Here is a 12240-nt window from a genome sequence, read left to right on the forward strand (position 1 = left end):
TAATATTAGAGATCATTAACACTGCTAAATTGCGCTAATGACACAGAGTCCGCAACGTCCCAGTTAAGAGTGAAGGACCGGTTTTCTCGTTTGGCTTTTGTCATTCGCCTGATAGGAAGTCCCCCACCGATGCGCGAGTCTGCGGAGCTTGTCGAGGCTGCCTCCGCCGCAGCCGCGTTATGATCGCCAGAGAAACCCCCGCTGTAAAGCGCACCCCGTTTGGGGCTGCATGGGAGCTAATACTGCCTTTCTAATATCCACTCCATCTCTAGAAAAGTTAGAGCCTCGGCTCTTGAGCAGGGCTTTTTTTTAAAAAAAAAATAATTAGAGGAGACTGTATTTAACATCTGCAAAATACTCATGCTTATAAGGGATGAGAAATGCGCGCTGCTCTATTCTGTTTGCAATGGTTAGACCGTTTTAATCTCTCAACTTCAATACATGTCCTCTAGCAGGCTCTACTTCTTGGATTTCATTTTTAGATCCTTAAGGCTGCATATATCTGTCAAACAGACATAATGAATTTAAAGTGCTAATGCCTAGAAGACCAGAAAAAAACCCCACATTGAAATATATCCTTGCTTGATTAAATTACCACCTCTAGCTACTTTACCTCCTTACGTCCAAGCAGATTTCCTTTTTTACTTACGAAGTACCGGATCTGGAAGATGCGGAAGATGTAATTTCATGGTAAAAACATGCACAAGTCTTTAGACAAGTACATTTGCTTTACTCGTCTTGTCAACTCGGTGCCTCTCTGCTAGAACACGCTACTGACTGGAGGTGCTTTCAATTACACCCAACCTGCAGGGCGACCTGAGGGTGGAGCAGGGGCTTTTGTAAACCATTCTCCAAATATAATTAGTGTTAAAAGCTGTGGCATTAAATTAAGCTACTGCTTCTCCACCCCCCCGCTCAGCGCCGTGGCTGCATGCTCTCCAACAAGAGGGGGCAGGTGGATGGTGGTGGAGCCCCTGCCTGGTGACCAGGGGGACGAGGCAAGGTGCCTGGCCAGTGCTGCGAGCTTCGGTTAGCAGTCTCCTGCTCCGTAAGGACTAGACCTGCCTGGGACTTTTATCTTTCCCAGTTGAAAAGGCACCTTGCCAGGTTAGGGAGCTGGCCGGTGCAGTGATCAGGGCCCCAGAGATGCGGGGCACACAACGTGCTTGGGAGGGTGTCCACCAGTCACCATCATCCCTGGGATGGGGCAGCAGTGGCAGGGCTGGAGAAGGGGGCTGCAAACACTTACACTCATCCAGCCAACCCCTATCAATCAGAGAGGCTAGCAGCAGCCGGGCAGCAGATGTTGCTGTCACACTGAAAGGGTTGTTGTCCCATGTAAAGTGGGGCCTTGGACCTTGGAGATCAAACCCACGTGCCATTAGTCCGGTCCACCAAAGGTCCCCCCAGAGCCGGGGGGCCCGGGGGTGGCTCTCAGCACCAGGCCGCTGGGCTGTTGGGAGCCTAAAACTAAAGGAGGCAATGAATTTGAAATGAAACGACAAGTATCAGAAGAAGCAGGAGCAGGGACCGAATGAAGGAGAGAAGATTTGTAGTGCTTTGAAATGAAACGTTATAATCCCTCCAACAATCCTGTTGACTGTGAGCTATAGCGCTAGGAGTACAACACAGCAAAAAAAGATACATTGTTGGATAAACAGCTTCTTCTAGGTAAAAACTGAATGGCCCAAATAGATGAATAAGTCAACACAATGGAAGGGGGGGAGATGCTGAAAGGAAATGACTCAGTGGCAGTGTAAGGAAAAGGTAAAAGTGAACAGAGGAGAGAAAAGGAGAGAAAAGAAAAAAAATGTAAATGAGTGAGACAAAAAAGCAAAGAGAAAAAGAAAAGAGAACAAGAGGGGGAAAGAAGTAATATTTTCCTTGATAAAAATGCACAAAAGGGAAGATGAACTTTGTTCTTTTTCTCTTTCTCCTCTCCTCTCTCTTTCTGCTTTTCGCCTCGCAGCACGCCAGCCTAAGCTGAGAGCTGTAATGTCATTAAATTGCAAATGCTTTTTCATTTCCGACACACACTGTTTACTTATCTGGCAAAAACATATGTTGGAAGGAATCCGTTAAATTCTGCCCATTGCCTTGGGTAAAAGTGCAATGGAAACGGACCCACTGAGCTTCTTCTTTCTTCTTCTTTTAGCACTTCCCTTATCTACAAGACTGCTTCGCAGAAAACTGGCTAGTTCAATGAAAAATGAAGATACAGCAGGAGATTAGAGAAGAACACTGAGCAAAAAATTCCTGGAGAGAGGGTCACTCCATTGCAAATGATTTCACTCCTCTAGATCTGCATAAATTACTATTTTTAAGGCATCTCCAAAGTCTGTATATTTTTCTCACTCTGTCAAACATTTAATTTCACGCCCCGTGTTCTGAATATGCTAAAATGCATATCTCTGATGCACCTTTAAGCCAGAAAAACGAATGCAAAATTGAAGATAAAATGATGTGATTTGCACTACAAGCCTATTACTTGAGGTATTTACATATAGTTTACCTCTGCAGTTCTGAGAATGATTTATTAAAAAAAAAATCGGGATTAAGCTCATATAAATATGTATAAATCTTTGTTTAGAAAATAGATTTTGCAGCTGTTGTGTCAAAAAAAGTTCCTTAAGATTCTGTGAAGAATTTTCCTTTAGCGGGCTTAAAAAAAAAAAAAGGAGGGGGGGAGGACAGGATTTGACATCCTGTTTGAACAGGGGAGGGAAAAAAAAAAAGACCCCAGACACGCACATATTCTGATACCCAGGGTTTTTTTTCAAGACTTTTTTAGGTTGCCCTTTTCCTCCCTACAGCTCCCGCGCTGGGACCCGCCCCCCAAGACCCTGGATGTGCCTAAAATCTGCTCGGGTGTGACAACAATCGCGGGGCCCCAAAGAAGGACAACCCCGCATCTGGCCACATCTGTGCCCGGGGTGGGCGGCGAGATCTGGCTGCTGTCGGGGTCCCTTCCCGGGCTCATTGAGATGGCCGAGGAAGGGGGACGCGCAGCCCGTTGTTTGGGGGAAACGAATCACTTCCCATTGCCTCTAACTCTGAATCCCAGCCCTGGCCTCTGCTTGGATCGCCTTTATTCTGTTCTGTTCCAAATGATCCTTGCAAAGAAAGATGCTCCCCGCCACCGCTAATTTCTTCTTGCAGATCTCGGCGTTGCCTCACTAGAGCTGAGCTGAAGTCTGGGCAGAAGCCGGGCCGGGCCGGGAGCAGGTAGAGGCAGCGCTGGTCCTTGACTCCCCTGGCGATGGAGGGAGGGAAGGCGTGTGCACGCCTGGCACCGCTGCCGGGAGAGCGGAGGTGGTTTACAAAGCCCGAATTAGAGCTCCAGCGGGATGCGCCTGCTTCGAGCTGTCTAATGACCAGTTGAAATAATAGAACTTGCAGTCTTTTTCAAGAGTTCATTCCTCCTTCCCTCGCTGTCTCCCCCCACAAAATAGCTTACCGATCCCCCCTAGCGGCGCTGGAGGAGCACGCGCAGCTACAAGTGGGAGCGGGGCCGCGTGTACACACGTGTCTCCGCGGCGGAGCGCGACACGGACAGCGCGCCCATGCGGCAGGCGCCGAGCCCCGCCCGGAGCTGCGCACCTGCCCTCCAGCCTCCTCTGCCCGGGGCAGGGCCCCCCACCTGCTTTTCCAACCCAAGACACCAATGCATCCCCTCCTCAAGTCTTCCCACCCCAGACACGGTTCACAACCGAGAACTAGCAAGGTTTAGACCAATCCAAAGTTAAAGCAGCATCAAAATATCTCAGCTGCCTTGAGCCCCCCTTGAGAAGCCCAGTGCCCAGGGACACTGTGGCATTATCAGGCACAAGCAAGGTATCCAAAGCCATGAATGGAGGTGACATAGCCTGTTATGAGTCCTCGGATTCCTGCCCTAACTAAAGCAGCTTGAAAAGGAAGGTAATCGTTTTTTCTAAAAATCTCCCTAAAATTAGCTTTTCTGCACCACTGAAGGTGGATTGTTATGGCAGAAAAGTTTCACTGGGGCTGGGCTGGGGGACCTCACACCTTTGTGGCTTGTGAATAATCTCTCCAGACCAATCATATGCAACTTCTGCCCTGCATGTGCTATCCTGAACTCTAGTTATAACTAGCTACTGCATTAGTCTCCAACTAGAGTCCCTGCCCTACAACCCAATGTCACCTGTGAAGCATATGGCCATAATTTGCCCTGGATGGGTCAACTTAACTTTCAGGGAGGTAGTGGAAAGCTTGCCCATAACAAATGAGAATCCTCTACAGCAAGTCTTAACTGTTGCTTATTTTTGCTTGAGGAATTTTTACTTAATAAAAAAAATAAGAGGCAGAATTATCCTATTTCTTCATTTTTCAGGTTTTTTTTCCTGAGAATTTGGATCCAATTTTGGAATTTAAATTGCAATTGATTTTTCATGGGAAACAAACAAATGTTTAAGCTTTTTCCAATCCATAGTCAATGGGAAAAACCTACACACTTTTACATACAAAAAACTAGAACTCTTGGTTCCAAAATGAAAGCTTTTATTAGACCAACTGGAAAATGGCAAGAAAATTGTCCTTTCTGCAAGCTTTCAGGATCAAAGCACCTTCAAGATAAATTTCAGACCCAGAAACAAAATCCAGGATTCAGCAATGGTATGTGGAATTGCATTAATCCTGCGAGGCCTTGGTATTCACAAACAGATGAAGGGGTTTTTCCTGATCCATTAGTCCTATTTTCATCAGCAAAAATACACAAGCTTGATCCTATTATTTCCATGATCTCCTTTCACAAAACATGTCAATTGAAACAACTGATAGTTAATAATACAATAAACATGGTATGGATTAAAATGCACTTTGAATGTGGAATAGAACAATCCTCGGGTATGAGAAACTGAAACGAGTATTCATTGGACAACACAGGTTTAGGGGGAAAAACACTTTATTTTTCAAATAGGGCCATCCTTCTGCAATGTTATTTATATGGAAAATTCATTTCATTAAATAAAACTTCATATTATAAATTATAATAAATGATATAATAATTTGGGTGCACTTATTCTGTTCGATGAATGGTGTTACTCGATTTCAGAAACATACACATGGTTCCAATGATTTGATGGCCAGTGACCTAACCTATGAGCCACAGGGAGAATAAGATACCAGGTTTGTTTCGTGGCAGGAGTGGGAGAACAACAAAGCCAGCATATACCATTCCTGTACAAAAGAGCACAGTGTGTCACTGAGGAATGACTTTCTACAAGACACGATGGAAGAGTGGACTCTTGGAGGCTGCAGTTGTCATTTTTATTTTAAAAGAGAAAGGGGTTAAGACAGGAACTCTTTCAGAGTGATATGTATCATACTGGTTTGCAATGTAGCTCCCTCACGTTCTTTCAGAAACATTTGTGTGACTGAGATATGTGATAAAATATTTACCGGGACTAGGGACAACAGGTGAAACTCACCTCCTAAGTCCCACACATTATTTTGAGGGTTTAAGTGGGATTTACATGGTGTCTAAGATGAGTGCCGGACATTTGCAAAGGCAAGAATTTTACTCTAACTGAACAGCATTATCCACAGCTGTCATTATTTGCTGAAACTCCAAAGTCCTACACTTTAATCCTAAAGATTACTCCACAGCAAATCCTGGTCAAGAATTTACATGATATTTCACTACTTCCAAAACCAGACATTTATGCATTCCCAAGAGGTATCCAGAATGCACAGTTCTGTAGGTGTTAGGACTCTGGACTTTCAGTAGAAAAAACATGTTTCTTGAGGGCTTAATCCAATCCCCATTAATGATAATGGAAAAGCTCCAGTTGACCAACTGTGTCTTAAAAAGGGTTATTAAGTAATTCACTGCTTCTGTTTTGATCATTTCTTTTAATATAATGTTTACTATTTGAGGGATAGGTATGCTCAAGCAAAAAAGCATAGGTGAAAGCATTTTTGATGGGCTTGACTCTGAATTAACTATTTTATAAAAGTATTTTGCCTGATCTGACGAACTGAATGCCCACCAAGTACCACCGCATGGCTATCAAACATCAAGTACCAATATTTGAAGCAAGGTATTGGTACTTAAATGGAAACTGGAAAAAGCAGAACATGGTCACAAGTATGGTGACCTCAAGGGGAAAAGTTAATGGGTTGAGGCTAAATGTTCTTTTCTGCTTCCCTTAACAGAAAGGAAGCAGCAGCAAAACATCCCTGTTCTATGGCACATTCCCAGTATCTCCTAGAAACTACTCTGCAGGTATCTGCCTTCATCGGTGCAAGGAGGCAAGGCATGGCAACCTGCTGTGGTATCATCCTTTTCTTAACACTCCCAAGAAAGTGAATCTTGATCTTGTCACTATTAGGTTGGCTATTCCAGTACCCAGTGGCAGACAAGGTTCTCTGGGTATATCTGAGATCTTTTATTAGGCCAACTAAAACAGCTGGAAAAAATTTTCTTTTCCAACTATTTTAGTTGGTCTAATAAAAGATATCAGATTTACCCAAATAACCTTGTCTGCCTATGTCCTTAGATCAACACAGCAACAATCAACACTCCAGCACCCAGTAAAAGCCATCTTTTCTGAGGGATGAGAAGTAACACCCAATAAAGGCCCTGGAGAAATAATGGCCTGGGAGGCAGAGCTCAGTGTGAATGACCCTGATCTACAGATGAGTACCTCAAGTATTTTTAAGTTTTTTTTTTATCTTGGTACCCTGGGATACATTTTTGGAAGCTTCTTCACCTCACTAATTTCTTGGTGGAACAAATTTGCTCTTCCACAGATATACAAACTTTCCAGAACAGATTGCATTAGTTTAGACTTGTGGAGATCTATCCTCTCTGTGGAAACAACCTGGGGACAACACAGTTAATTCAGAATTACTTCAGGTTTCTTCTGTAGGTTAAAATCTGCACCCCCTGTATTACTCAAATGCAATTTTATCTTAACATATGTATTAAAAGTAGATTTTTGACCTTCGCTGGCTCTTTGGTAGCTACTGTAGTCTATCGCATAAATACACACTAGTTCTTTGAACAAGGCTGGCATATATACTGTACATACTGGAGAGAACTTTCCTGTTTTTAAGTGGTTATATCACATGCATAAACCAGTTCTCAAAGTAAAACATTCATTTTTATTTTCAAAATACCAAAGCATTAAAATCATGTAATTGAGTAATCATTTGCCAAACTTTTTTTCTAATCTCATCTATTTTAAATTACTTCAGAGCCAAAATGCAAATTAAACTGGTATGCTTCCAAGCAGTATCCTCCCCACCCCCTCACCTTCCTTTTTAAGCACAATTTAAAGGTACTCATGGAACTTGGGCAGAGATTTTTAAAATTATTTGCTTTTGTACACTGTAAGCATTTAACAAGTTTCAGTCTGATGAAAAGTGTCATGGAAAATGGAGTAAGTACAGGTTTTATGTAAATATCAATCCTTTCACTCTAATATATATTTTATGTGTTTGGATTGAAATGCATAATTCCATTACCTTAAAGGACATAACATGGTCAATAAACACCCAGAGAAATTATTTACCAATTACCACAATGAACAAAATGAAGTCTGTTCCTGAGACTGCCTGACCTTTGAGGCTCCCTCTGACTTCAGGACTCTTGGATCTAAATTGCAAAATCAGGATAAAGTACAGTTTGACTAAATGGGAGTAGCTTTGAGATTCTGGCTTTAATTTTAATTTTACACTGTCTTAAAACAATTAAAGGTTCTCTAGTTATCAAGGAAACCCTTGAAGTGGCTGGGAAATTAAGACCAAGATCATTATACATACAACCTGTTTCTGCAATGCCTGGCTCCTTGCATACTTATTTACTATGCTAGATGAACACAAGGACTGTGGCCAAACATGCAGGCTTGTGGTTTATGGGACCACAAACTGCACGTTAAACTGTGCACAGCACTGCTAATTTGAAGTGCGGGAGGCAAAATTTACTGCTGGGATTTCTGGGTACCAAGCTCTGCCCCCCCTCTCCAAAAAAAACCCACCCAAAATTGGCACAAAGCATGCAAAAATAGTGTGCACCAGGACAAATAGCATCTCCATGTGCTGCAGAGCCCCTGCCCTGAGGTATGCAGAGACTGAGTCCTGACCTGCCTGCTCCCCCATCTTGAGGCATGCTGCACCCTGGCCTGCCTGCTCCCTTATGCCACTCCCTGGCTGGTTGGAATGTAGGGAATCTAAGCATGGGGACTGCCAGCTTGGGCACAATGTGCAGGGTGCCCCAGCCAGCGGTCCCCACCCCCGCAGCCCATGGAGGTGCTTGAGACTGTAGCAGGGCTGTTAGGAAGGCTAAGGCGGAGACAGAACTAGGACTAGCAACCCGGATCAAAGAGAACAAGAAGTCCTTTTTTAAATACACAGGGAGTAAAAAGAAAGCACTGGATAATTTGGGCCCCTGCAGGACATGCTTGGCAATCTGGTGGTTGCACCAGACGATAAAGCTGACCTCTTTAAGAAATTCTTTGCTTCCATTGCTCTGAACAGGGACCAGGACATCCTCTCCACCAGGATACCGGATGGACTCAGGAGAGGCACACCCAGGCCTAGGGGCAGAAAGGACCTAGTTAGGGAACTTCTGGTGGGGCTGGATGTGCTCAGATCAGCAGGTCCAGATGATCTCCACCCAAGCGCTGAGGGAATTAGCAGAGGTCATTGCAGGCCCCCTGGCATGGTTTGACAAGCACTCATGGTGCTCTGGCCAGGTGCCAGAGAACAGGAAAAGGGCCAATGTGGTCCCCATTTTCAAAAAAGGGAGGAAGGAGGACCCAGGAAACTATAGGCCAGTTAGTCTTACCTCAATCCTGGAAAAGCTCTTTGAGAAAATTATCCAGGAGCACATCTGCGAGGGACCAGCAGGGAAGATCATGTTTAGGGACAACCAACATGGGTTCATAAGGGGCATGTCCTGTCAGACCAACCTGGTTGCCTTCTATGACCAGGTCACAAAATCCTTAGATGCAGGTGTCGCGGTGGACATAGTTTTTCTGGACTTCAGGAAGGCCTCTGACACTGTCTCTCACCTCATTCTCATTAAAAAATTAGGCAACTGTGGCGTTGATGCCTACAGATGGGTCGCCAACTGGCTAGAGGGCCGCACCCAGAGAGTGGCAGTGGATGGGTCATTTTCGACCTAAAGGGACGTGGGCAGTGGGGTTCCCCAGGGCTCGGTCCTCGGGCCCGCACTGTTCAACATCTTTATCAGAGACTTGGACAAGGGGGTGAAATGCACCTTGTTCAAATTTGTGGATGACACTAAGATGTGGGGAAAAGCGGGCATGCTAGAAGGGAGGGACAGGCTGCAATTAGATCTGGACAGGTTACAGGGGTGGGCAGATGAGAATAGGATGGGTTTCAGTGCTGACAAGTGCAAGGTACTGCACCTAGGGAGAAAAAACCAGCAGCATACCTACAGGCTCGGGAACTCCCTTCTCATCAGCACAGAGGCAGAAAAGGAACTTGGAGTCACTATCAATTCCAAGATGAACATGGGCCACCAGTGTAAGGACATGGTCAGAAAGGTTAACCGCACCTAGTCACGCAACCACAGATGCATCACGAGCAGGTCCTCAGAGGTGATCCTCCCCGTCTACGCGACATTGGTCAGGTCGCAGTTGGAGTATTGCATCCAGTTCTGGATGCTGCACTTCAGGAAGGATGTGGACAGCATTGAGAGGATCCGAAGGAGAGCCACTCGCATGGTCAGGGAGCAGCAGGGCAAGCCCTACAAGGACAGGCTACAGGACCTGAACCTGTTCAGCCTCCACAAGACAAGGCTGAGAGGGGATCTGGTGGTTGTCTATAAACTTACCAGGGGGGACCATGGGGAACGGGATAGTCCCTGTTCCCCCAAGCACACCAGGAGTAACTAGGAATAATGGTCATAAGTTGACTGAGAGCAAGTTTAGGCTAGACATCAGGAAACACTACTTCACAGTCAGGGCAGCTAGGATCTGGAACCAACTTCTAAGGGAAGTGCTCACTCCTACCCTGGGGGTCTTCAAAAGGAAGCTAGATAATCACCTAGTCAGAGTCATTTGACCCCAGCATCTTCCTGCCCCTGGCAGGGGGTCGGACTTGATGAGCTGCTCAGGTCTCTTCTGACCCTACCAACTATGAAGTCCGGCCAGGAGCTAGGAGCTAAGCATGGATGCCCACGGCAAAGCAATTTATGTCCTGCAACAAGGGCACGTGCAGGGGTGCTACTGCTAGTCTGAACGTGGCCAACAGGTCTAAATTGCTAAGCAGTTGGACCACCAAAATTGTTAACACACTTTGTAAAGCTAGATGGGGAACACAGAATAGAATGAGGCCAACAGCTCATACAGAAGGATTTTAAGTGTTAACATATGGACTAAGAGATTATTAGATTATTGTAGTGGAGAACTTCTGCTTCAACATAACCACTGAAGAAAGATGTAGGTCTGAGAAAACTGAAGACAAGTAGGTAAACAAGAAGCAGGGAAAATTAAAAGGAAAAAAACGTACAAACCACAAGAATGCACATGCTAAGTGGATGTTTATAGTGTTCATCAGAATAAGTTCTGAAAGAGGGAAAGAACTGGTGCCCTGTATACTGAAAATATGAACACATGCAAGTGACAGAGTTGGATCCTTGGGAGATTAGGAGGGGGGAAGATTTGGAAAAACAAGAGATCTAGCAAAGAGTTGCAATTTATGAGATTACTTGGCCTGGATTACTTGGGATTGTCTTTTTCCTTATGCCTCACTGTGATCCCCAAGGTCAGCTGAGAGCCAGTATCATCAACATGCCAAGTTTGCTTAATGAAAATGTGTGGGAAGTCTTTTTTAGGAGTCACTCCTCAGCTCCTGAACTTCCCCCCTCTTGAAGCTTGCCAGAGTCCAAGTTTTCTGAATGCTCTGTAAAATCTTCCTGTTTTAGCAGGTGTTTAGCAAACAAAGTGAAGCCTGGATATTATTCAGGGGTGGAGGTGTTGTTTTGTTGTCATTCTAGTTGTTTAAAATTTTTTTTTGTTTGTACTCCTGTTTTATATTGTTTTTTTCTGTTTTCTTACTGTAAGCTGCCCTGAGCCTTTGTAGGGAAGGGAGGCATATAACAATCAACTAAATATTTTTAAAAAAATACTTTGCCTGGTTGGTTAGAAAAAAAATAAATCAGCTAATAAATAAATACTAATAAATAAATTATTAGCACAATAAAACCTTTTGTGAATATCAAGGAATGGTAGGCCAGTAAGATTTTTTTCCTTTTAAAGCAAATCAGACTCTCTCAATAGAGCATGGTTTACCTGTCCTTTCTTAGGATAGCTGCACTTACATTCTAAATGAATCAAAGATGCATAAGCTTTCGTAAGTTTTCAGATGTGGCAAAGTGAGCTGTTGCTTACAGAAGTTTATGCATCTTTGATTCAGTTAGACTATAAGGTGCAACTCTACCCTGCCATCTGCCTGATCCTAAATTAACACTGCTAACATTTTTACAATGAACACACACAAAAAGTATTGTGATGTTAGTTTTGGACAAGCTGAATCACCATTTATTGCAATTTCTAAATAATAACAACAAGCTGAATAAGTTGTGGTTAATAAATAAGAGCCAAACCAAATTCTGCCCAACTTCAGTGTAGGATTAAGATACAAACAATAAAAACAAAGTGTTTTGAAACTCCCATTGTCATAGAGGCCAGAAAAAATATTAGATCTTATTCTAAATGTTTGATTTTTGTGGGAGTGAGTCAGAATATACTGATGTAATCTTGATATTTTTCCAGTCTCATCTTTTATTTTTATTCACTTGTAAAGTTATGCTTAGTCATATTTATTTGCCTTCCTACCCTGAGGATTTTTTAAAGAATGGCAAAAATACTGGAGGATAATGGGGCCATGAACAGCTATAGGAATTTTTAACAAGAACCTTCCCTTTTTTGTTTGCTGGTTCAATCAGTACAAATTGATAGAAAAGGAAAAGCATCACTTCGAAGACTGTCTGAGGGCCTCTGTGGAATCAGTTGGTGATTTCTGTCTATATTCCTTAAGACCAAGAAGCTAGCTGGCCAGCAGAGAAGACAAGGACTGGGCATGACAGTGAAATATTTTTTCAGTCAGAAACAGCTTCCTTCAGAACATGGAGAACTTCAGTTTGCAGTCTTGTCAATATGTGCCACCTTTTATAGGCTTCGAAATAAATTGGTATGTAAAAGCAATCTTTAGATAAGACAGAACATCATCAGTAACAGTCAATGCCTG

This window comes from Crocodylus porosus, unplaced genomic scaffold (assembly GCF_001723895.1).
Source record: "Crocodylus porosus isolate Cpor-Errol unplaced genomic scaffold, CroPor_comp1, whole genome shotgun sequence".
Lineage (NCBI taxonomy): Eukaryota > Metazoa > Chordata > Crocodylia > Crocodylidae > Crocodylus > Crocodylus porosus.